The following is a 24,326-nucleotide window of genomic DNA, read 5'->3' as shown; positions in this document are numbered from 1 at the left end:
TGTTAATATTATTAACGGTTCAAAAACACCCGAGCTCAATCATTTATTTTGGAGCTGCACCTCGTTGGAATAGTTTTAATTCGTGTAGGAACAATTTGGTTTCAACCTTAATCTAACTCACGGACAAAAGAAACTCTGTTGTAATAATCGAAATACAATAGTTTAATTTTAAGTCAAACAAAAAAAAAAGGGAAATGATCGTAAACCTCTTAAGGAGATAACTTACAATTGACAAATAAAGCAAAATGTGTTTTCGAATTTATGGTTAATAAATCGAGAAATGATTACAGTAAAAAAAAAACGAAAAGACAAAACTAAGCTTAATTCTCTCTAGCAATCCAAATACATTCAGATGCACAAATAACAATAAAAGAAAGAAGGTATCACTTAATTTCTATTTTCCGAAATCACTCAGTAAAATAAACTGCAGAACACAAATGTCAAATGAATAATTATGGTAAGAAAAGTGCACGGGTGATCCCGTAAACAAATGAAAATAATGTTGGCAATCTGTCTATGTACCCCCGACAACAAAAGAAAAAACCCTCACTTCGCACTTCAATTTTTATACAACAAAAAAAAAAGAAACTGTTATTACTTGACATAAGAAAACTTGTAACATAAAACAAGAAAAAACAAAATGATGTTGGTTGCGAAGAGGGTATCACATTATTACGAGAAACTAATCCCCACAATTATCCCTCAGCTTCACTCCCTTGGAATTCCCATCCATGCAACCCTTTTCAACTTTTGGCACTTATTTATTCTCCCTCGCACAGGTGTCAGTACTTATCTTAAAAAAACTTCGGCACATCAAGTGTTCTTTGGGACGTCAACGCAGATGGTTCCTTTCTTCGTCTTGAGGGTGTTCTTTGACTCAGACGGAGTTCGAGCCTCTTGGAGGTTTCAGGGGGGAGAGCCTGTCCTGGGGGACGCAGGCACTGGCTGCTGGGAAGAGTTGTTTCTTGTATGGCCTCCGGACTGGAACTGGTTTCTTCTACCCTCACAGCCTTAGGCTCCGCAGTGAAGATTTTTTTGGGCCATCCCCTTTTCTCTTGATTGGGTAATCTTGACTTCCAAGGGCAGTCTTCATCTTTTGAGGGCCAATGGCATCTTGTGACCCCTCCTTATTTTTCCGCGTGTTGGCCAATCATGACCAGGGGTCTTCTTCTTTGTGGACTTCGATGCCCCGGTCTATGAGAACCTTTATTCTCACATCTGGCGTATCTCTGTGGCTGACCTGGGAAGAGGTGTGAATTAAGCGCCTGACAAGTTAATGGCCAAGGAGGTCTCTGTAACGCAATCCAGACCTCCTTTGTTAGTTGAGGCTTGTTCTTAAGTTACATAGACGAGGAAATCCATGAGAGCAAGCTGTTTACCAAGAAAAACAAACTAAAAGAATTATGACTGTTAAGTTGTCCTTTGGAGGGTAGAACTCCCTCGCACAGGACTTCACACTTCCCCCCTTAAAAAAAAAGATTTCCTGCTCAATGAAAAGGAAATCGTCTCCCATCTAATCTGTAACTGAACTCACAGCTTGGCTCTCACGAAAAAAAAGGTGAAATTACAACTAACAAACAAAAAAAACTGGAAGCAAAAAAAAATAATCAAATGACAGTTATAACTATTCCCAAATTACTTTCATACGCCCCAACTCTAATTCATCCTTGAAAGACAGTCTGCTAGAATGTTCTGAGTCCCTGGAATATGCAAAATGTTCAAATTTACTTCTTGTAGCCGTAGACTCCATTTGAGTAGTCTGCGGTTCTTGTTTTTCATTGCATGCAAGAATGTTAAGGGATTGTGATCTGTAAAGATGTTAGTGGGCAATGAATTAGATTGAAGGTAAATACAGAAATGTTCTACGGCAAGTACTAAAGCCAATAGCTCCTTTTCTACAGTGGCATAGTTCTTTTCATGCCGGTTAAATTTCTTAGAGAAGTATGCCACAGGGTGTTTCATGTTTTGATCATCTTCCTGCAATAAGACTGCACCAGCCCCATGATCACTGGCATCTACTGCTACTTCAAATTCTCTGTCAAAATCTGGTGCTTTCAGCACCGGTGATAGACTTAGCAACCTCTTCAGGGAGTCAAATGCGTCTTGACAATGGTTAGACCAAACATACTTGTTATTCTTCTTGAGAAGATTAGTGAGAGGCAAAGCAATGGTAGAGTAGTTCTCACAGAACTTTCTGTAATAGCCGGTCATTCCCAAGAACCGACGCAATGCTCGGCGGCTTTGCGGGACTGGAAATTGTTGAATGCTCTCAACCTTTGCCTGTACTGGGCGAACAGATCCTCGACCTACTATATGACCCAAGTAGGTGACTGTCGCCTGTCCAAAGTCACACTTGGAGAGGTTGATTGTCAAGTTGGCCTCTGCTAAACTCTGGAAAAGGGCTTTTAGTCTCTTCAGGTGTTCTTTCCAAGAGTCACTGTAGATAACAATGTCATCCATATATGCGACAACACCTTCTATGTCCTGTACCAGACTGTTGATCATCCGCTGGAATGTCGCAGGAGCATTTCTCATCCCAAAGGGCATCACATTATATTCAAATAATCCTTGAGGTGTTACAAAAGCTGAAACCCTTTTGGCTCTCTCAGTGAGCGGAACACACCAATATCCCTTCAACAAATCACACTTGGTGATATATCTAGCATTCCCGATGGTATCCACGCAGTCATCAATACGTGGCAAGGGAAAAGAATCTGGCTTTGTGACGTTGTTCACCTTCCTATAGTCAGTACAGAATCTGACTCCACCATCAGGCTTTTCCACTAACACACACGGTGAACTCCATTGTGAGGAACTCTTCCTAATAATCCCATGCTCGAGCATGTAATCAATTTCTTTCCCAAGCAGTTCTCTCTTCTTTGGTGATACTCTGTACGCGTGTTGACGGACTGGGCGTGCATCTCCCACGTCCACATCATGCTCCATTACATTTGTCCGGCTGGGAACATCAGGAAACAGCACTGCGTACTCTTCCACTAAAGCTTGGACATCCTCTTGCTGCTGGGGAGCTAGGTGAGAGACCTTGGTCTTGAAGTCTCTGAGAACCTCCGAATTCTTAAGTCGGGCTTCGAGTGGCATGCCCTTGAAACTGGTTTTTTCCTCTTCTTCCCCAGAAGTATCCTGTTCTTCCTCCTCTTCTTCACCTTGAGGGTTCTGTTCTTCCTCCTCTTCTGTTTGCTGTACCTGTCTCCTTATTACTGATACATGAACAGGCCCAGTGACTGGTGATGGGTTTTGGGCAGTGGCATTACCACTGGTATTCCGAACAACATATGGTTTCATCATGTTGACGTGACACACCTGGTGTTCCTTTCTTCGGTCCGGTGTCCCTACCACATAATCCAATTCGCTGAGCTTCTTCACGACCTATATGGCCCCTGGTACTTGGCCGCTAAGGGACTACCAGGCACAGGTAGAAAGATGAGCACATCATCTCTCACTTGGAATTGTCGTGCTTCTGTCCTGTTTGCTTGGTCATACCAGGCTTTCATTTTTTCTTGAGACTTCTTCATTTCTTCATGAGCCAATTGGCAGACCTCGTGCAAGCGTTGTCGGAACTTCACCACATAGTCTAGCACATTAGTATTTTGTTCCTCATGGGTCCATATCTCCCTCAAAAGTTTGAGAGGTCCACGCACTTGATGTCCAAAGACCAGCTGGAAGGGGGAAAACCCCAGAGATTCTTGCCATGAATCTCGGATAGCAAACAACAAGAACGGCACGCCTGTGTCCCAATCTCGTGTTTTCTGGTCTTCACAGTATGCACGTAATGCATTTTTGAGCGTGCCATGAAACCTTTCCAAAGCACCTTGAGACTGTGGGTGATAAGCAGAGGACATTATGTGCTGCACTCCTAACTCCTTAAGGGTGCCTTCAAAGATTTTCGACATGAAGACACTACCTCTGTCAGTTTGAATAACCTTTGGTAACCCGAATGTGGTCACGAACTGTACCAGAGCCCGCGACACATTGGGACTCGTCGCTGTCCGCAACGGGTACGCTTCAGGGAAGCGCGTCGACGCACACATTAGCGTCAACAAATGGGTGTTTCCCTTCTTTGTCTTTGGCAGAGGTCCGACAATGTCCATGATGATCTTGGAGAAGGGTTCTTCCACCACGGGGATGGGTTGCAATGGTGCCTTTCGATGATTTGGATCCTTTTTACCTATCACTTGGCACGAGTGACAACTACAGCAATATTCTGCAACTCCTCTGTTCAAATTTGGCCAATAAAATTCCCGGGAAATTTTCTCACGCGTTTTGCGTACTCCTAAATGTCCTCCCATTGGTTGTTCATGAGCCAACCTTAAAATCTCCTCTCGATACTGTGGTGGCACTACCACCTGATATAGAATGGTCCATTCAGCATCAGCAGGCACTTTCTTAGGCCGCCATTTGTGCATTAGGACATCATCCTTTAAATAGTAACCAGAGGGTTCAGCCTCGAGTTCGCTCAGGGATCCAGCTTCATCCCTTATCCTTGCAAGTTCTGAGTCTTGTTTCTGAGCCTCAATGAGCGACTCCCTCGAGTATTCTGAACGTAACAAACCAGGCTGCACCACTCTCCTGAGCATTTGGGGAAAAGTACCCACAAGCACTCCGGTAGGAACATTATCTCTGTCCTTTTTCTGTTGAGTGGTACTAGCACGGGTAATAGCACATGCTGGATATTCATTTTGTTCAATCTTCACCTCCCCTTCATTCTTGTCAGCATGAATTTGACATGATGCTGTGCAACATCGTTGTCCAGCTATGTCATTTCCTAACAATAACTGTACCCCTTGCATGGGTTCCTCATCCACCAAAGCAACTGGAAATGTACCGGAAATAAAAGAAGAGCTTAAAGTCACTGCATATAAGGGCAATTCCTCTCTTCCCTTAATGTAGCGAACCATGACACTTTCTCCCAAGGTGGACGATTCATCGAAGGGTAAGACTGCTCTGTGCAAGACAGTCTGCTCAGCTCCAGTATCACGCATAATCCTTATCTGTACAGGCTTGGTACCTTGGTCCTGCAGAGACACAGATCCTACATGAATGAAGGCTTCCTGTCCTTGCCTTATGGCCATATCTCTCTTCTTCATCATCCCTTGGCATGATGTCTGTCTTCTCATAACCTCATTAACATTAAGTGCTTGGTCGTCCCTCTTGTGATTTTGATTAGAGAACTTCTTTCCCCCTGGTCCATAATTTCCTTTGAGCCAGCAGCAGCTTACGTCATGTCCGAGTTTGTGACAATAGGAACACTGTCTTACTTGGGGAGCCGAAGGGTAGGCTCCATTGTTCTTACTTCCAGTGTTTTTAGCACTGCCATGTGTAGGGTTTCCGCCTACTCCTTTCTCTGATGGAGGATACGATGGTGCCGGCCCCCTGGGGCTCCAATTACCCCGAAATGGCCTGGAAGGCTGGTTTGGCTGAAATGAAGGAGGGCACCATCTTGAGCCAGAAGAGCCCCTGATCTTTTCCCTCAGTGTATACTCATCTGCCAGTATAGAAGCCTCATCAGGGTCAGTGATATGTCGATCTTCGATATATTGCCGAGTGGCTGGTGGCAACATTAGCAGAAACTGTTCTAATCCCATGAGCTCCATTATCCTGTCGAAAGTCTTGTTATTTCCAAGAGAGGCCTCCACCCACCTGTCACGGCTAATCTTCATTTGTCTCCAATATTCTGCATAGTTTTCTGATCCTTTCCTCAAGTTCCTGAATCGGACTCTTCACATGACACAGTGACTTCGTGTCAATCCAGAGCGACTAATTGACACTCAAAATTCTTGTATATGACTGAACCTGTTAATATTATTAACGGTTCAAAAACACCCGAGCTCAATCATTTATTTTGGAGCTGCACCTCGTTGGAATAGTTTTAATTCGTGTAGGAACAATTTGGTTTCAACCTTAATCTAACTCACGGACAAAAGAAACTCTGTTGTAATAATCGAAATACAATAGTTTAATTTTAAGTCAAACAAAAAAAAAAGGGAAATGATCGTAAACCTCTTAAGGAGATAACTTACAATTGACAAATAAAGCAAAATGTGTTTTCGAGTTTATGGTTAATAAATCGAGAAATGATTACAGTAAAAAAAAAAACGAAAAGACAAAACTAAGCTTAATTCTCTCTAGCAATCCAAATACATTCAGATGCACAAATAACAATAAAAGAAAGAAGGTATCACTTAATTTCTATTTTCCGAAATCACTCAGTAAAATAAACTGCAGAACACAAATGTCAAATGAATAATTATGGTAAGAAAAGTGCACGGGTGATCCCGTAAACAAATGAAAATAATGTTGGCAATCTGTCTATGTACCCCCGACAACAAAAGAAAAAACCCTCACTTCGCACTTCAATTTTTATACAACAAAAAAAAAAGAAACTGTTATTACTTGACATAAGAAAACTTGTAACATAAAACAAGAAAAAACAAAATGATGTTGGTTGCGAAGAGGGTATCACATTATTACGAGAAACTAATCCCCACAATTATCCCTCAGCTTCACTCCCTTGGAATTCCCATCCATGCAACCCTTTTCAACTTTTGGCACTTATTTATTCTCCCTCGCACAGGTGTCAGTACTTATCTTAAAAAAACTTCGGCACATCAAGTGTTCTTTGGGACGTCAACGCAGATGGTTCCTTTCTTCGTCTTGAGGGTGTTCTTTGACTCAGACGGAGTTCGAGCCTCTTGGAGGTTTCAGGGGGGAGAGCCTGTCCTGGGGGACGCAGGCACTGGCTGCTGGGAAGAGTTGTTTCTTGTATGGCCTCCGGACTGGAACTGGTTTCTTCTACCCTCACAGCCTTAGGCTCCGCAGTGAAGATTTTTTTGGGCCATCCCCTTTTCTCTTGATTGGGTAATCTTGACTTCCAAGGGCAGTCTTCATCTTTTGAGGGCCAATGGCATCTTGTGACCCCTCCTTATTTTTCCGCGTGTTGGCCAATCATGACCAGGGGTCTTCTTCTTTGTGGACTTCGATGCCCCGGTCTATGAGAACCTTTATTCTCACATCTGGCGTATCTCTGTGGCTGACCTGGGAAGAGGTGTGAATTAAGCGCCTGACAAGTTAATGGCCAAGGAGGTCTCTGTAACGCAATCCAGACCTCCTTTGTTAGTTGAGGCTTGTTCTTAAGTTACATAGACGAGGAAATCCATGAGAGCAAGCTGTTCACCAAGAAAAACAAACTAAAAGAATTATGACTGTTAAGTTGTCCTTTGGAGGGTAGAACTCCCTCGCACAGGACTTCACAATATATATATATATATATATATATATATATATATATATATATATATATATATATATATATATACTTACACACACATATATATACATACATACATCTGTGTAATATTGTGTATAGTTGATGGATAGACAGGCAGAACTAGGAAAGGCAGGTTTGTATGTCAGAAATTTAGTTTCTCAGTGTTTCGGAACAAGCGACAATAGGGTAGAGTCGGCTAGCACGAATATAATACATCAGTAACAATGAGTTAAAATACGCCAAAAATGCCCAAAATAAAACATGTTCTACGTCATTATCTCTCAAGACTGCTTAATTCTAACAATTACTTTGTGGTATTCATATGTAGTTCATTAGTGCGTAAGAAAGAAATTATTTAGCCCTAAAAGAAGTTAGGATCCCTCGCTCGCTTGCTGTAACTAGTTCACTCTCTCCTAAGTCAAGGTATTCATTATCATCATCTCCTACGCCTATTTACGCAAAGGGTCTCAGAACATTCATTGGCTAGATACATCAAAGGATAGCTAGTTCCTTATGATGTGCAGTGCCTATCTAACTAAGGCAAGTGACCCTTACCGGTCCCCACTAATTCTAGTAAGATCAACCGCCAGGCATCAGGAGTAAAAGCCGAAGAGACAGTTTAACTATCGCCTTAAACCCAATCTGTCACCCTGCTGCCAGTGACTTCATCAAGATTCAGGGAGGCATTTCCTCCACATCCAAAGCTCTCATTACTCCACCATGTTGATCATTAGCTTATACGAGTTGCTGTGGCCTGATTGGTAACGTCTCTGCCTGGTGTTTGCTAGTCGGGGGTTCGAGTCCCGCTCAGACTCGTTAGTGCCATTGGTGTCTGCAACCTTACCATCCTTGTGAGCTAAGGTTGGGGGGTTTGGGGGAGCCGAAAGGTCTATTTGCAGAGTCATCAGCAGCAGCTGCCTGGCCCTCCCTGGTCCTAGCTTGGGTGGAGAGGAGGCTAGGGCGCTGATCATATAATATATGGTCAGTCTCTAGGGCATTGTCCTGATTGCTAGGGCCATGTCACTGTCCCTTGCCTCTGCCATTCATGAGCGACCTTTAAACCATTGGCAAACATGGATTGCCAAGATATACCGCCTAGCAAGATATTACACATTTTTGGGCTCAAGCCATGGCGTCCTGATGGAAGGTTCCTGTTTGGTAGCTTCCTTGGGTATAAGACTACTAAGATATTCCCAGAGAATTTAACCACAGGTTATCACAGAATTCTAACTTCTGGAGCGAGTATCTCAAAGGTTTCCCTTTAAGACATCGTAATACAACAGGGGACACGCATGTCTGGTCGTGCCACATAGCTATCTCCACCCCGAACAGGGTTAACGCTTCGGTGTGTAAGGGCTGAGAATAGCTGGGAGCCGTTCCACAGCTAATCTCACTCGTGGCTACTACTGATACTCGAGACGTAAACAAACGGACGCCATTGCTCTAATGACGTCACGAGCGTCTTTATCCTTTTGTTAGTAGCTGCCCTACTGAGACGGATTTTCCCTTGTGTGAACTTTATCGTTTTGCATCTTCGCTATGTCGTTACCTTCAGCCTCGCCTTCTTCTGGAAAGTTGAGTACAAGGTTCCAGTATTGTTTAATTAAGCTCTGGCCGTAAAGTAAATATTATTTCGCGAAATAATTGATGTTTTGTGGCGGAGCTGTGCCTCTACCGGACCCGCCATTTTATGGCGTCGTTGTTGTTTTGCATGTCTTATTTAGTTAGCCACAACAACGCTTCCGGCTTTATATACTAATCGAATATATTAGTTTATTTAGTCTTCATAGCTAGGAACTTTTATATCGTGTTAGACGCTTTTTATCGGTCATCGATTGACCTCATACCAGTCGGCTACTATAGCCCCCAGGCCAGGAGCCTATATACAAGTGTTCATGCATGATTTATCAGTGATCCTAGACTAGTTATGAAGATAGTGGCATTATTATTTTACAATACTTTTGACTAGTGATGCAAATGTTTTCGCCTTCAGGGACCATATAGGGGATAGGCTAGTCAGTGATTCTTTCTAGCCTAACCTAACCTTAGGACCCCTATATGCTTCCTTCATCCCCTGCCTAGGCACTCCCTCTATTTAGCCTTGATCCCTTTTCTGAGTAAAGGGATTTATTGTCTAATAGAGTATTATATCGCCTCTCAGTCCTCCCTAAAGGAATGAACCCCCTTTAGGATTGTGTCTGAGAGTGAGGTTAGGCTAGCCTACCTCTATGGCTAGGATAGTCTACGACTTTCCTGCGATAGCGATATGTCTTCTTCCTTGCCTAGTTCAGGACTTTTAGCCCTGATCTAGGCCAGGTTAGGAAGGTTTCTCTGTTCCATGCTGAAACTGTACTATTGCACCGTTTTTAGCTGATCGGCCTAATCTTAGGTTAGGGAGTGTCCTCCCTTCCCTTTGTGGCCGCTCTGGTACAGAAACCCTTCCTGGGAAGACCCCTTTCTTCTCCCTCCCCACCTATCTCTTGTATAGCCTAGCCTATGCTTAGGTTAGTTATACTCATCTGTCCCCTGTCCTACAATTCCTCCTTAGGGTGGAAGAGTAGGGCTACCCGAGCTTCCCTGTGCTGTCCGCTCTGGTACATATACCTTCATAGTGTCCTATAAGGTTAGTTACTAGTGTGGCTCTGCATAGGGGGGTCTCCCCCCCCCCCCTCTTGGGTGTTCCCTAGCCCTCCCTTGGGCTACCTGCTCCCGGTCCCTAGTGACCCCTGCTTGGATGCTAGAGCCTGTCTCTATCATGGGTACACCCCCTCAGGGAGGGGGAGGGATGTTTGGAACCCTGACGGTACTTCCTACATCCCTTCCCCCCTCCCCCTGTCTCTCTCTCTATCCGGGTGCCGGTCTCTTGCCGCCTCTACTGCCGGCAATACCTGCCTCCCTCTTGGTGACTTCCCTACCCTTGCCCCCAGCCCCCCGTGTACCGAGGGACTGCCGGCTGCCGCCGGCTACTACCGGCGGCTCTCCTACTCCTATCTATTCGTCCGCTTGCCGGTCGATCTCCGGAGTGCCGGCATATACTGCCGGCAACCCGATACTACCTGTACCATCCTTACCCGTCACCAATCCGGCATCCTCCGGCTGCCGGAGCCGCCGCTCCCTGCCGGCGTGCCGCCGTTGTGCCGGCGGCCGCCATCCTGGTATCTAACTGACTTTGAAAACTGTCTGTTCTAATGCCAGAATCTATGCTGGAGCGAGCTCCGGCGTGCCGGCGGCTGCCGGATGCCCCGGAGGCGTCAAGAATACTTGCACCCCCTCTCTTTAGCTATCATAAGACTAGATAGCCCTACCTTGCAAATAGATAAGCTGCTTTGCTTCTAAGATCAGTACCTAGTACTGCTCTATTAGTGATCATGCTGTCTCTTTGCATTCTTCTATTTCCAGCATGCTATGTGCATCTTAGCGCGGCTGGTTGCCAGAAGCATTACCCTTAATGAGGCCTTCTGGCTCTTATCTGGGAACCGAATGAATTCGATCCCAACCTTGTCCTTGGCTTTCCATGGAGTTCCATTATAATGGGAATCCTAGGAAACCATATCCAATGATCTAGGTCATTTGGATTATCCCAGGACCAGCCTATGGTAACCAGCCGGGCGAGATGCATGGAGCGTGTCTCCTTTACTGTTTCATTCTCTATGCATCACACCTTCCTTAAGTTAAAATTAATGATTAATGTTAACTTAATTTAAGAGCCACTCCTATGGCTCCCCCATACTCATTTTCTCTTTCTTCCACAGGAGGAGCAGATGAAGTGCGATTTCGCATACTGTGCCGTGAAACGCTCCCAGTTTTATGGACATACGGCGTGCAGGACTCACGCCCCTTGCTCAGACAAGAAAGGGGATTGGAAGTTCTGGAATCCACTGGAATGTACGGTCTGCCAGGCCTATCTAGTTGAGGCCTTCCATAACCCTCCCTCAGCGGAGGTTAGAGACATTGCTCGTGAGAAACTGCGCAAGTGGGTGCGTGGTTTTCAGAGGAATGCTACTGGACCGTACCTGGCCACCGAAGAACTGAGGTCCCTGTTGTTCCCTAAGGCCTCCCCTGATTCAGTGGTTCCAAAGGAAGCAATCCCCACTGTCCAAATTACAGTGGAACCTGATGTGGTCATGGCTCAGTCCATGCACGAGTGCCGTTTGGATTCTGAGGATGATGAACGGATCTCCGACGTCTCGGAAGATACGGAGAAGACGCTTATGGCTCAAGGAGCCGAAGAGGACGAAGACAAGGTGGAATACACCGAGTCGGAGATTGGAGCTACTCCCTCGTCCATCCCTCCGCCTACTCCTACACCGACGGAATTGTCCCTTCCGTCTACCTCCTCGACCCCGGATCCTTCCTCTTCCACCCAAGAACTGATCCGATTGATTAGAGCTGTCATGGACGACAGACTGAAGGAGAACCAGGAGTCCATCAGGTCGATGATTGGATCCAGAGACACGAAGAAGATCTCGGTCAAGGATCTCCCAGCTTGCTCTCATGCCAACCCGTGGAGGTATGCAGAGCATATGGTTATTGCAACCGGCAGGATCTTTGTTAGCGACAAGATCGGCACGGTCCCGTTGGAAGACGTGGAGTTCTTCCCAAGCTTCGAGGCCTACCCGGACTGTTACGTCCGACTTCGTGCTGAACCTGCCTCGAAGGAAGAGACCGAACCTAAAGAGGAGATAGTGTTCGATCTCGCAAAGGCCCAAGCTATGCTAGCCAACGCATTTAAGAGCAGAGGCTTTACCTGCTCTAAGCTTCCTGCCTTGAGCAAGAAGCATCCTACCTATGTCGCACCTGACACTGCGATTCTTCCATTTCTGGAAAAGGCCTTAGCTGCATGCCTTAAAGCGGCGGAAGAAGGGAAACCCTGCCCTGCACTGGAGGAGTGCAGACCCTTCTCCATCGTGACACCCCCTGACACTAGGCAATGGAAAGATGTCCAACATACTTTCGTCGTGGGTAGGCTCGATCCTGACGTCGCCGGACGTCAGTTTAATGAAGACCTCCCCAAGCTCAACGACCACCTCCTTCGCCGGGAACAAGACACGAAGGAGAGGCTGGCAGCTTCGCTTTCTCATCAAGTCCAACTTGAAGTAATGGCCTGTGACACAGCGGTACCCGATCACTACATGGTACTGGCCAAATCCCACTTACTCACGGTAATGAAGGACTTGTACCATTTCATAAAGGCTCGTAGAGCCTGTCGTGAATTCGTGTTTGTCGGTGCCACCGTGAAACACGAACCCCGGAGGCTGATTTCCTCCAACATCTGGGGAAAGCACCTGTTTCCTTCTGACCTTGTCAAGGAAATAACTGACAGAGCCGCCACGGAGAATAGGAACCTTCTCCACAAGTGGGGCATGTCCAGAAAAAGGAAAACCTCTCAGGACGATGGACCTCAGCCTAAGAGGAAACCTCAGAAGCCGAAACCCCAGCAACGTCAACAACGACGTCAGTTTCCGGGACCCGCTACCTCCCAAGTGGTTGCCCAACCACAACAGACCTTTCAGTTGGTCCCCCAACCGGTGTTGTCACAGTCACCGGTCTTCACCCCTGCCTTTGAGCAGTCATCCACTACCTTTCATGCCAGAGGTAGAGGCTCGTCCAGGGGTGCAAGCAGAGACGCCTCTCGTCGTCCCTCCAGAGGTAGAGGAGGAAAGGGAGCTAGCGGCCGAGGCAACAAGTCCTCGGGACACCAGAAGCAATGAAGTGCTTCCGGTGGGAGGAAGACTCCGCCAATTCCAGGATCGTTGGACCTTCGATCCTTGGGCACACAGCATCATCAAGAACGGTCTAGGCTGGAGTTGGGTGCAACCACCCCCAATCTTCCAGCGGTTCTTTCAGCCATCAACCCCCATTCTGGAAGAATATGTTCTAGACCTCTTGAACAAGAAGGTGATAAGGAAGGTAAAGTCCACCAGGTTCCAAGGGAGACTGTTTTGTGTTCCCAAGAAGGACTCAGACAAACTCAGAGTCATTCTGGACTTATCCCCCCTCAACAAGTTCATAGAGAACAACAAATTCAAGATGCTGACGCTTCAACAAATAAGGACCCTTCTGCCTCAAGGTTCCTACACGGTCTCTATAGACCTGGCGGATGCCTATTGGCACATTCCAATGAACCATCACGCTTCCTCCTACCTAGGATTTCGACTCCAAAGGAAAAGCTACGCCTTCAGGGCCATGCCATTCGGCCTCAATGTGGCCCCTCGGATCTTCACAAAGCTGGCGGATGCCATAGTACAACAGCTCCGCCTAAGAGACGTCCAGGTGATGGCCTACCTCGACGACTGGCTAGTCTGGGCTCCCTCGCCCGAAGAGTGTGCAAAGTCTTGCGACGAAGTTACCCAGTACTTAGAACACCTGGGATTCAAGATCAACGAGAAGAAATCTCGCCTCTCTCCGGCTCAGAAGTTTCAGTGGTTGGGAATCCACTGGAATCTTCAGTCACACCGCCTTTCCATCCCCCAGAAGAAAAGGAAGGAAATAGCAGGGTCTGTCAAGCGACTACTGAAATCCAAACGCATTTCAAGACGACAGCAGGAACGAGTTCTAGGCTCTCTACAATTCGCCTCAGTGACAAACCCAGTGCTTCGTGCACAGCTAAAGGATGCCGCGGGAGTCTGGAGACGATCGGCATCCATCGCTCGAAGAGACCTCAAGAGACGGCTTCCAAACAGACTTCGACGCCTCCTAAAGCCGTGGTCGGAAGCAATGGCCCTGAAAAGGTCCATTCCTCTCCAACACCCTCCTCCATCACTCAACATCCACACGGATGCCTCACTGGAGGGCTGGGGAGGTCACTCCCACCTGAAACAAGCTCAAGGGACCTGGTCTCCACTATTCAAGACGTTCCACATAAACATCTTGGAGGCCATGGCGGTCCTTCTTACTCTGAAGAAGTTATCCCCGCCACCCTCGATCCACATCCGTCTAACCCTAGACAACTCGGTGGTAGTTCGTTGTCTCAATCGCCAGGGCTCAAGATCGCCCCAGATAAATCAGGTGCTTCTCCCAATCTTCCGTCTGGCGGAGAAGAAGAAGTGGCACCTGTCTGCAGTTCACCTACAAGGATTCCGCAACGTGACAGCGGATGCTCTATCTCGGACAAACCCGATAGAGTCGGAATGGTCTCTAGACGCAAGATCATTCTCCTTCATCTCCAATCAAGTCCCAGAACTTCAGATAGATCTCTTTGCAACGAGCGACAACAATCAACTTCCTCTGTACGTAGCCCCGTACGAGGACCCCAAAGCAGAAGCGGTGGACGCCATGTCACTGGACTGGAACAGATGGTCGAAGATATACCTGTTCCCTCCCACCAACCTTCTGTTGAAAGTCCTCTCCAAACTGAGAACCTTCAAAGGGACAGCGGCCCTAGTGGCTCCCAAGTGGCCCCGGAGCAACTGGTACCCCCTGGTCCTGGAGCTGCAGCCCAAGCTGATCCCTCTCCCGGGCCCAGTTCTCTCTCAACAAGTACAGAAGTCGACTGTCTTCGCTTCATCATCGAAAATCAAGGACCTTCATCTCATGATTTTCTCTCCCTTGCCGCAAAGAAGAGGTTTGGGATCTCGAAGAAAAGTCTAGACTTCCTAGAGGAATACAAGACCGAATCCACGAGACGGCAATACGAATCATCCTGGAGGAAATGGGTCTCCTTTGTTAAAGCAAAAAATCCTAAAGAAATCACCATTGATTTCTGTATGTCCTTCTTCATTCACCTTCATGGACAAGGATTAGCAGCCAATACGATCTCAACTTGCAAATCGGCTTTGACTAGACCAATTCTATATGCTTTCCAAATTGATCTGTCCAACGACATCTTTAACAAACTGCCAAAAGCATGTGCTCGCCTACGCCCAGCACCCCCTCCGAAACCGATCTCCTGGTCACTAGACAAGGTGCTCCATTTCGCCTCCAACTTGGACAATGATTCATGCCCCCTCAAGGATCTGACTCAGAAAGTTATATTTTTATTTGCTCTCGCCTCGGGAGCTCGAGTCAGCGAAATAGTGGCATTATCAAGAGAAGAGGGACACATCCTGTTTGCTGATTCAGGAGAAGTGACCCTCTCCCCCGATCCGACGTTTCTCGCCAAAAATGAATTACCCACCAAAAGATGGGGCCCTTGGAGAATATGCCCCCTGAAGGAGGATGTCTCTCTATGTCCAGTAGAGAGTCTCAAGGTCTATCTTCGCAGAACTTCAAACTTTGGTGGAGGCCAACTCTTCAAAGGAGAAACATCGGGCAGCGACCTGTCACTGAAACAATTAAGAGCGAAAATCACCTACTTCATTCGCAGAGCGGATCCGAACAGTACACCCGCTGGTCATGATCCTAGAAAAGTGGCATCTTCTCTGAACTTCTTTCAGAGCATGGACTTCGAGAGCCTTAAGAACTTTACGGGCTGGAAGTCCTCGCGAGTTTTCTTTAAACATTATGCGAAACAAGTGCACGAAATCAAACATTTTGTGGTAGCCGCAGGTAGTGTTATGAAACCTGCACCTGACTCTGCGTAGAACAGTGAGTTACTTGGGACTCTAACTCTTCGGGTGCCTATGTTGACCCTCGAGTGATTCATAGTGATGTCTAAAAACACTTAGTGCTTTTATAACTGTTCTTATCCCAGGTGGAATGTCATAGTGTTACACAAGTGCCGCATGCCTTGAGCATGATGTGTTATTTAAAGACTTGCGTTCCTCGAGAACGAGTACCTACTAATCCTGAAATTCCCTTTCAGATTCAAGAGCAAGCCTTTATTTCTATGTACATTATTATTACTGTAAATGAACTTTACTTTTTGCTGTAAATTATTTATTTTCTGCATTGTGAAATAAAATTTCTATTTTATTACTTGTGCGTCTCTTTCAGCTCCTACTTACTATGAAATACATACTGTCATAGTTTTATTTATTCCTCCTTTCTTATGGTCATGAAGAATTTAAGATGTCTATTCTTAAATTATATTCACCTTGTCTCAGTAAGGTTCCTACTCGAATACTTACTTCTGATAATCAGGAGATGAACCCTACACACAGTGCCCAACCACCACTGGCCTACTCAGAATGTTCCTATACAAATATCAAACATTCTGCTTCATCTCTAAGCTCTTAAAAGCTCTTCTGTCAAGATGAATAGCCCTTCAATACCACTTTGACGTCGGCATAGTCCATGGGAACTTCCTACCAATGGGGGGCAGGATACTTCGTTCCTATGGTTCTTACCTAAGATTACTTTGCTATTTTGTCAATGCCTAGGCACTTAACTCTGGGGGAAAATCTACCACGATACATTGATTCTCTGGTACTCTTCCATCAGGACGCCATGGCTTGAGCCCAAAAAACGGATTTTGAGCGAAGCGAAAAATCTATTTTTGGGTGAGATAGCCATGGCGTCCTGATGGACCCTCCCTACTACTTCGTCAGTTTGTTCCCACCCTACACAATTGTATCATGGTGATGGGCAGCAACTGGCGCCAGGATAAAGACGCTCGTGACGTCATTAGAGCAATGGCGTCCGTTTGTTTACGTCTCGAGTATCAGTAGTAGCCACGAGTGAGATTAGCTGTGGAACGGCTCCCAGCTATTCTCAGCCCTTACACACCGAAGCGTTAACCCTGTTCGGGGTGGAGATAGCTATGTGGCACGACCAGACATGCGTGTCCCCTGTTGTATTACGATGTCTTAAAGGGAAACCTTTGAGATACTCGCTCCAGAAGTTAGAATTCTGTGATAACCTGTGGTTAAATTCTCTGGGAATATCTTAGTAGTCTTATACCCAAGGAAGCTACCAAACAGGAACCTTCCATCAGGACGCCATGGCTATCTCACCCAAAAATAGATTTTTCGCTTCGCTCAAAATCCGTTTTATATCATTATTCGAAGAGTGGTGCAATAATTCCTTTTGCTTAATTCGACTTACGTTGTTTTATAATGAGCAGGTTTATATATATATATATATATATATATATATATATATATACGTATATATATATATATATATATATATATATATATATATATATATACGTATATATATATATATATATATATATATATATATATTTATATATAATGATACCTCCATGTACAAACTCACATTCAATAGAGATGGTGTAAAATATATTAGAAATAGTAAAAATTTACAATATAATGATGATCAACTTACTTTACCGAGTACAATGATGACGAATTTCTTTTGAATTAGGTGATAGCAGAAATGCAAAAGAGTTGGCAAATAGTTACGGGTGCAGTAGTAGTGATAACATGCCATAACTTCCATTGGCTGATTTTGCAATACTACTTTCATGGTTATTATTTGCCTCCTGAAAGAGCAAAGCCTAAATAAAATCGTCGTGTACTGAAGGAAAATATATTTTTGTATACTTCTGAAATGTATTTCATTTTTTTTAATAAATAAGAACAATTACGCCAACACAATCCAAAGTTTTGTAAAATGTGCTAATCATCAGAAAATTTTTGCTTTTATTTCATGTTTCTCTTAGCATATCAACATGGTTTTGAGAAAGAGAGAGAGAGAGAGAGAGAGAGAGAGAGAGAGAGAGAGAGAGAGAGAGATGAATTGTTTCATCCGAGTTTTAGAGAATTTTTATGCTGGGACCATATTCTAGTGTAAGGATGTACACATTTTGATTTCACGTCCGTTATTATATAAATTCTTTTCATTCTCGTCTCCCAGTTACGACTCCCAGTTACGACTCCCAGCTGCGGAAGCACAACGATCAAGTAACTTCCTCGCCCTTGGTCAACAAAAGACTAATATCACTTTCCTTAGGAGACCAGCTAGAGAAAGAAAAAGTTAGAAAGAATAACGAAAGCTGGTATTAAACAGGCAGACTATCGAATCTTAAAGCTCAACTTTCTTTAAGGACGAAACCCCTCCTCTCTCTCTCTCTCTCTCTCTCTCTCTCTCTCTCTCTGAAGAGGCAGTAGGGAAAATTAGAATCAAATTACATGCAAATTCTCTCTCTTCCTTGCTGAAGATATAAATCTTTTTGTAAAAGAATAGAATGAATAACGTCACGAAAATTTTTTATCTTTTAGTAAGGTCATTTTTGGTGAGAAACAAGCGTACGGTATCTCTCTCTCTCTCTCTCTCTCTCTCTCTCTCTCTCTCTCTCTCTCTCTCTCTCTCTCAATTTGAAGAGAAAATCTATTGTGATGAAAAAGTTTTCTACTTCTCCCAGTTTAAAAAGGAAATACTTGTAGAATTTTTTTTTACTGAATATGAAAAAAGTTCTATCTCCCTCTCTCTCTCTCTCTCTCTCTCTCTCTCTCTCTCTCTCTCTCTCTCTCTCTCTCTCTCTTTTGCTTTGTACAGAAGTAGGAAAAAATGTAAAGAAATAAGTTCTCTTCCCAATTTTTTTTTCTATAATTTTGTAGAATTAATTTCTCTATCACATCTCAAAAATTTTCAGTTAAATAAAAACGTCTCCTATCTCTCCTGTTAAGTCTGAAGAATTCTGTAGTACGAAAATATTCCCTCTCCTTTTTTGGAGTATTTTGCTGAAAATACTTTCTTTTCCTCATTGAAAAAATAATGTGGAGACAGAATTCTCCACCTTTCCCTCTCAAGTTTTCATATAGTTAGTAAAAAGGAGTAAGAAAAAAATGCAATTTTATAAGAATGGTGACGAGAGGGAGAAGAGGGTTTGGGTTAATCTAATTCGCTTTCACAAAGGATTCCAATGGTTCATGTTACGTGGTGCTTCTGAAGCGCCTTCTCATAAAGCAAATGACGGTTCTTTCCAAGAAGAAAGGAATGACGCAGAAGAACAAGATGGATAAGAGGAAAAGGAGTACGAACATGAGAGAGAATTGAAATCCCCAAATAATAGAAGACATAAAAATTTTCAGGAAACGGGTTTTCCGCGATATTCTAAAATCTGTCTGAGGAGGAGGAGGAAGAAAGTGGTGGAATCTTCAGTGTGTAACATGGTATAAGGATGCCTTTGTGGACCCAGACTGTGAGATACACACCTAGTTATTATTCAGCCGTTACAGCTCGATACTTGGGAAAGAAAATATTTGACGTTAGTGATCATTACTTGTTATTATGTGCACTGTACTAAAATTTAACTGAAAACGAGAAGCCCTCTGTGAGGTAGTCTTCACACGAACATTTCATAAAACATATTCCCTAGATGAAAATTACCCTTCATCTCTCACCATGGTAACAAGCTGCGAAGTACTTACGTTCATCACTTTAATAGAAGTTTGAGAATTTTTCAAAACGTATGATATTCTCTAAATATCATCACTAAATTTCGTCACGTAAAGTTTTAGCATATGTTTTAAATATCTTGTAAATTTTCTAGCTTTTCAATCATTAGATTTGTCCTGGTCAAAAGCCACTGTAAGTCTCTATATCATTTTGGGATGTTTGAAAGCGAAAGGTGGAGGCATTTTGGTCCACGTAACTAGCTCTTGCAACTTTCATCTCCCAGCCTTATTCCAGAAGTTTTATTCCAACTGTGACCAGACTGAGAAATGATTTTCCTACCCAGAAAGTTGAATCGGTGGAACTTCAGATGTTCAAACTCGCACCGAATGTTTTTATGTTAAACAGGCTGACATAAGTCTCTCTTCATCGTTTATATATGACAGATCTATTCTAACGTTGTTACAGATCTTAGATATTTTAACTTCTTTATCCATTACTTCTCATATGTAGTTTATTTACTTCCTTATTTCCATTCCTTAATGGGCTATTCTACCCTGTTGGAGCCCTTGGGCTTATAGCATCTTGCTTTTCCAGCTATGGTTGTAGCTTAGCTATTTAATAATAATAATAATAATAATAATAATAATAATAATAATAATAATGGTCAGAATTGGGATAGCTAATAGTGGACGGATGCAATAGCTTGTTTCGACTAAGCTTTTAAGGTAACCTAATTCTTGTTTGTTTGTTTTGACTAAGCAGTCCTTATGCCAGCAAAGGCAGTAAGGGGTCTGGTGTGGATCCCTGGACTAAGTAAATCAACTCCCTCCCAACTATGCTCGCTTGGAAGCTGTGAAGTATGTTATGTAGCCTTGGGTAAGGATGAAGGAGTGCTATTTATAAGCGATTTATGGTGGAATATGTTCAATTAAAGTTGAAACTTATTGTAACAGACCATAAAGCATATCTTATTGAAGGCCCCAATTCTAAAATGAGCAATGAAAATAAAACAAGTTAAGCGACTGAATATAAAGAAGTAGTATTTCTTTATTATCAATTATATTTAGCATACAAAGACGATGGGGAAAATGATATGTCCCTTACTCGTGGTTTTTATTTAGTTAATGAAATCTACGTAACATAAAAGTTTATTTTTCAATTGTGAAAGGGTCGGGTTGTCACATTTCCCTTTTGGGGGTTGATAGCAAAGCTACAAAATGTAAAATTGATATTCCTTAAAGCAATAATTTTGATTTAGAGTTGAGTACTGACCCACAATTACTTAAATGTATGTAAAGTAGAACTTCAAATACTTCTAATGTAAATAAACTGGGATTTAAAACCTGTTCAAAAAGTATTCACAAGTCGTTTTATTTGTAATTTAAAAACATATCTAGCTGAATAATAAAAGTTGCAATTGTGATGTTAGTTACAAAATTTATTCATGTAAATATTTTATGATGTATATACAATATTTTAAATTGTAAGAATTGTAAGTGTATATTTCTTAATAAAACGAAAAAAAAAGTTCATACTTCCGTTCCTTCTATCGTTCTTTTCTTTCACCTTGTGCCAAACCTCAACTTTTACTTCGTTGTGCCATTTCAGTTTTCCCCCCATTTGAAAGTTGGTGCTGAATGATCTCCCAAGACCCAATGCCGAGTAAAACGGTAAAAATTCATAAGCAGCATTTAATAGAGTTTTTTTTATGGCTACGTTAACTTCTTTCTAGTAAAATACATACATAAGGGGCATAGACATTTGAAATTGTGTAATTAAAAATAAAAATGGGAGGAGAATGAACATTGCAGATTTTGTTTGGGTGTGGAGTTTCGTGGGTGTTCTTCCTAACTATAATCAGCTTCTGAAATTATCCCCATAGATTTGATGTAACAATAGAAAAATTTCAGATATTTTTTCCGGAAACGAAATGGAATTTAACACTATCACGCCGATCTTCATGAGCCTTCATTATTCAACAACAAATGCAGAAGTTCTAATCCAATGCAGGACAAAGGCCTCAGACATGTCAATTCATGTCTTAGGGTTGGCCAGTTGTCATGACCACGATGCCCAGTGCGGATTGGTGATAGTGACATCGTCAAAGAAAGCCAGGCTACTGTCTTGTGTACCACACGTGTTTCATACACGCTCATACACGGTAATGCTATTGCTTTTTAAACTTTCGCTTTTTCCTGCACTGATTATATAAAAACCTGTTTAAGCTTGCCATCGTATTCTTCCTGTTGTTTGAATTTTTGTGACATTGTTGGTCACAACTGCTTGTACAAAAGCTCATTATCTGCTGAATAAACTTTACTTGCGTTCACCTCGACTCTCTATTAGTACCTAATAGCTACGTTGCCACATTGGTGACCCCAGCACGGAGTGACTACTCCACACCTCTATTGCCCACTGCTTTGTCCTACCCTCTTTGCAATGCCGCCTACCAAACCTGACTCTTCGACACATGCCACCTCGATGAAACTGCCGTTCTTCGCCAGCAGAGAAGCGTTTGCCTGGTTCCAACATGCTTAAGATCAGTTTTGCATCAAAGGCAAAGCAGATCATGTCCTAGTGAGGACCCCCGAAGACTCTTTCCCAGATATCTACGATTGGCTTTGTGACCAATGGGATACTTCAATAGCATATGACGCCCTCAAAACATACCTAATGGAGCAGTACTCCTCATCGCCAGCTGCCCGTATAGCCAAACTTTTCCAGCTCTCTCAACAGCCATTGGGGGGACCAAAAGGCTTCGCTCTTCCTCAGGGAAATGACCAGTATCGCTCGCCTCCAACCTGCCGCATTCTCTCTCCTCGGCAAGTGAACCTACTTAATGCCCTTTGTGTAAGACACCTACCCAAATCTGTCTACGCCGCCATCCCCGATATCGATACATTGCCCATGAAGGACCTGATGTCCAAAGTCAACGCCCTTATGGACAGCCACTTCACAACCTTCAAGACCTCCATCTACGGCTCAACTCCTGACGAATAACTCAACCATTCAACACTGACCGAAGCAGACGTAAATGCGGTAGGATACAGATGCCCGCCCATAACATGCTGGAGCAGCTACAAAACTGCCCACCACCCACAGCTGAAGTTATACTACTACCACTCCTGATTCAGGGCTGCTGCGAAGAAATGTGCAGACCATTGTCAGTGGCCAAAAAACTTGTATAGACCATTGCTTGTGGTGGTGGCCTCCCCTGCCACTAATCTTTTCTTTTTACATGATGTGGTGTGGGTGTGCAGTTTTTGGTAGACACTGCTGCTTGCCATTCCTTTCCACCAGTCACCCCCCAAGACACGATGTAGTCATTCTAAGCCTGCTGATGTCCTCATGGTAGCTGCTAATGGATTTAAGACACATCCACTATTATTTAGAAACACCAAATACTATTGGAAGATTCTCGTTGCCAACATAACATTGCCACTACTCTGTGCAGATTTCCTCACATATTTTCACCTCCAGGTTGATGTGGTACATCGATACCAACTCAACACAGACTCATACTTGTTGACAACTCTTCAACCTGGCCCTTTCAATCTCGCACTCCACATCAGTGCACCCGCGGAAGCCTAAGCCCCCCTCCTCACTTCATACCTGGAAGTCTTTCATCTAGAACTTTGCCATACACTCACGGTTCCCAGCAAGCATGGTATTTATCACCATATCAAGATGACAGGGCACCCTGTGTTTGCTAGATTCAGACATCTGACCCCAGATTGTTTGGCAGCTGCTAAACAAAAAATCATTGAAATGGAAGAAATGGGCTTTTGCCAAGAGGCTTCAAACCCATGTTCTTCACCCTTACATATTGTCCTGAGGAAGGATGGCTCCCTGCGCTCTTATGAGGATTACAGGCGTCTGAACATGCAGACAGATCTGGATCACTATGGTATCTCCTCCCAAACATCACCAATATTACCTCCTATTTGCACAAAGGGATGGTTTCTCCACTTTTGACTTCTTGAAGGAGTAATATCAGGTGCCCCTGAATTGAGAAGACATCCCCAAGACTGCCATCCCCATTCCCTACGGTACATATACATTCAGTTACTCCTGTTATGGCCTTCATAATGCTGGGACCACTTTTCAATACCTCATTGATGGCATTTTAGGAGGAATGGGACCACTTGATGTGGCCAACTAAATGCCAGACCAACTCAATGTGGCCAACTAAATGCCAGACCAACTCAATGTGGCCAACTAAGTGCTAGGCAAACTCGATGCCAAGAACTACATGTTAAGAACTACATGTTGAGAACCATTTCCTTACGTTTAACTATTACTTTTTATATTTTCTTTTAAACTAATGGCAAATAACTTAAGATAGAACATCTTTAAAATAACAATTTAAGAACAGCACTTAATAACAGATTACATGAAACCTTTTAATCAAAAAAGGAGAAGAAAACAATATATCATCAAAATATATTGCTAAAATGCTTTACATCCATTTGAATACATTACATAATTTAATTTAGGAATAAAATAACAATGTTCCATTGGACTTATATGGCTAGGTAGAGCAACAGAGATCTCCTTACACTTTCCTCTATCTTTTTAGTTGCAGCAGTCTTTGGCATAGATCCTTTGAGTGCCATGTGATGTATATGCCAAGACCTCATTGATGATGACACTTTGATTTTCCATGGTAGTTACAGCACACACTTTAATATTAGTTGTGACTTTTGCTACCTCAACACTTGCAGCACAACAGATCCACTTTCAGTGTGTATTCTGGCACCACATCTACCCACATGGTCACAACACCAGAATAATGAATCTTGGTCTTATTGCTTCTTTTTTTCAAATACAAATAAGCCATTTTGCAAAAAAATTC

The 24,326-nt window shown here is 43.6% G+C and overlaps 1 pseudogene; it reads right to left on the bottom strand.

Annotated features, from left to right (window-relative positions):
• LOC137638052 (uncharacterized) overlaps positions 1-22,003 on the bottom strand; it is a 59,418-nt pseudogene extending 37,415 nt beyond the window's left edge.
• Between the last annotated feature and the right edge of the window lie 2,323 nt (positions 22,004-24,326).

The sequence above is a fragment of the Palaemon carinicauda genome, chromosome 1 (assembly GCF_036898095.1).
Source record: "Palaemon carinicauda isolate YSFRI2023 chromosome 1, ASM3689809v2, whole genome shotgun sequence".
NCBI classification, from domain to species: Eukaryota; Metazoa; Arthropoda; class Malacostraca; order Decapoda; family Palaemonidae; genus Palaemon; species Palaemon carinicauda.
This window is presented reverse-complemented; position numbering and strand designations above follow the sequence as displayed.